At 32.1% G+C, this 3,043-nt stretch overlaps 1 long non-coding RNA gene across 1 annotated transcript; it reads right to left on the reverse strand.

Annotated features, from left to right (window-relative positions):
* Nucleotides 1–1,134: 1,134 nt before the first annotated feature.
* LOC104865100 lies at nucleotides 1,135–2,633 on the reverse strand. The gene is made up of 2 exons (XR_781068.1): nucleotides 2,453–2,633; nucleotides 1,135–1,312 (listed from the first exon to the last, which is right to left on the reverse strand). It is a non-coding gene; the product is annotated as an uncharacterized LOC104865100 (long non-coding RNA).
* Between the last annotated feature and the right edge of the window lie 410 nt (nucleotides 2,634–3,043).

Genomic DNA, 3,043 nt, shown 5'->3' on the forward strand with positions numbered 1-3,043 from the left:
AAAAAAAACCCCTGAAAACTACACTCAGGTCCAGTAAAAAGAATAAAAATAAATAAAGAAAAAGAATAGAAAATGAAAAGAATAATCAATGAAGCCTGACATCAAATTAACAAATCTTTAATTAGACTGACTAAAATAAATAAAAGCACAATGATGTCAATATCCAAACTTAGAAATGAGAACAAAGACATGACTATGGAAAATGTAGAAATAAAAGGATGATAAGTATCAAGAAAAATTGTACACCCAAAGTGATATAATCTAGATGAATAGAATATTTCCTAGAAACACAAGTTACCAAAATGACTCAGAGTGAAAAGGAAAATGTGAACAACGGCAACAAGTAAGTGTTCTAAATTTTTAATCAAGAACTTCCAAGAAAGATAGGTCCAAGACCAGGTGACTGCACTGTGAATTCTACCACAAATTTTCAAGATAATTAAAATCAACCTTAAATGAGTTACTCCAAAATCATGAGAAATTAATACTTGTCAATACAGTACACTCCCTGTGTGTACTCTGATAGCAAAGCAAGACAAAGACACCACAGTTGATGCTTGCAGGATACTTGGTAGACAGCAATATGTAATTCCATAACTGAGCAAATTCATTTGGAGTTATACTCAACAAAGGCTGCTATGTTCCATCCACTTACTCTTTCCCACCACATATCTACTTTCACCATTCACTCCATCTGGAATTTCCTCTTCTGTTCACCTATGCAAGTATTCAAGGCCAATTTCACTCTTTAGGAATGCAGGAGGGTCAACCCGATTGAACCAGACATTTCTATGCTCCCATAGACTGTACTCAATTATGATGTCCATTTTCATATTATGCCATTATAGTTTGATATTTTCTAACTTGTTTGGACATTGTTTCCTCTTGAAATACCCCGTGCATTCTGTTTCTACATTGCTAGATTATTTTTACATGAAGAAAATAGTCCATGTATTACAATTATATAATAACTTAATTTTATGTCTTCAGCATTTTTTGTGCAGGTTCCTTCACACAATAAATAGTTGAAGAGCTTTTCAACCACTACTGGCCTGACAATTTAAACATTCCTAAAAGATACTGAACCACAAAATGCATAAACAATAGAATAGCTGAGTATATATTAACAATTCACCTTTTCCATTTTTATCAGGAAGCAATCAATGAAGTCCCGAGGATTGTTAACATCTAGTGATTCTTTGTGTTCTTTTATTCTCTCTACAACATAACTTTTTATATAATCCATATTTTTAATGATTGTGTTATGAATCCCTGGAAGATAATCATTGAGAGCTGGGAAATTATTGTAGACCTGCAGGGCAAAAATAATTTACCCAATTAGAAATATACAGTGAAAATATATATAACATGTAGCAAACCTTAGTAAAAAGTACAGCTATAAATGTGAATTAGATATGATGTCCATCTTGAGGGAGACACTCATAATAAGTGCATGTAATTATCTATGTTAGAAAGAAGATAGGCAGAAAGGTTCAAAAGATTAAAAATGATAATCATTTCCAAGACACACATTAATTTTAAATATAAAAGCATATTTATTAGTTAGTTTTTACACAATTATTCTGTACAACCTTGAAACACAAAAGGCTATAAATTACTGTCATTCATATTTTATAAATGATAACAAAAATTGAGTTTGTTTAACATGATTTAAAACACAATTATAGTACCACAGTTTTTATTTCTTTCAACCAGCCTTACACATAGAATCAGAATATTAGAAGTGGGACAGGCTCAAAGAAGCTTGAAAGGTCAACTGTGCACAAAAGCACTTAAATGACTTCTCCAAAATCATACAGTTATTACTTAAGAATAGTATAGAACAACTTTCCAACTCAACGCAAAGTAATATTGTGATGATTTTTCTGGTTCATATGCCATTAAACAAATCATTTGTTATACTTGACAGTGTTACCTTCTCAAATAGGATCTAGGAAGTGCATAAAACATCTTTATTTCAGTAGTTTCTGGAAGCTATCATTGCCCTACATAGTTTTCCTAATTGAAGAGAACATTCTTTTTTTAAATAGGGATATTTCTGCCAACTTATATAATAATGAGATCTCTAAGTGTTGATCGTTGGACAGCTTCCTTGGTGGACGTTTTTGAAAAGTACCATGGTGTCCTTTGCATGACATTGTCATCCTTTGGACAGTCACCAAACTACTTCATAAAAACATTTCTTTGTGATTCAATGAGAAAATCAAGGGTAAAGGGGTCACAGGCCTGATTGGCAGCCCTATATTTAGGCATGCATTTTTCAGTAAGTCTATTAAAAGACTCAGATGTGTTTTACAGGTGTTTTCTCTACAATACTCTAGGCAGAACAGTGGTATTTAAACAATCACTTCAGTATTTTGTCCTACAGAATTTTGGTCTTGCCAGAAAGAAGATCCTATGTTTCCTCAGGAAGAATGGGTTTTGGCCTCACCTGCATCCATGGAGAGCTCAGAATCTTGACAATTTCATCGAACATTTTCAGCAGGGTAAGAAAATCCTGATCTTTATAATCAAAATGACGATGGAAAATAATGGAGCAAATCACATTGCTGGGTGCACAGCTCAGAATAAAACTGGGATCACAGGGTGAGCCTAAACAATTTGAAACACTGTTTAAATACCATGAAAATATATTTGTCTTTGTTAATAGGTGAATAATCTTTAGAAAGTATAAGTACTACCTCACCTATCAATTTCCCCAGCAGCAAAATATTCAGCCTACTTAGAATGAATATATCAAAGTTACCCTAAACTTGAGTTGACCATTATAATCTAACTAGTTAAATAATAATAATTTGTTGTAGTCATTTCATGTCCACTGCCTTTACTTACACAATTTAACCTAGAACTTTTTATGCATAATGAATATTGGAATGAATTATATATTTAATCACTAGGCAAAAACTAAATGGAAAGTATGTGAGTGAGTTCATGTACAGGGAAAAACACATACAAAAGTCAGAATATATGTTTTATAAAAATAATAAAATAACAGTAAGTAGATTATGAATTTGTTTGTTCA

This window comes from Fukomys damarensis, unplaced genomic scaffold (assembly GCF_012274545.1).
Source record: "Fukomys damarensis isolate Sample0158 unplaced genomic scaffold, DMR_v1.0_HiC HiC_scaffold_36746, whole genome shotgun sequence".
Lineage (NCBI taxonomy): Eukaryota > Metazoa > Chordata > Mammalia > Rodentia > Bathyergidae > Fukomys > Fukomys damarensis.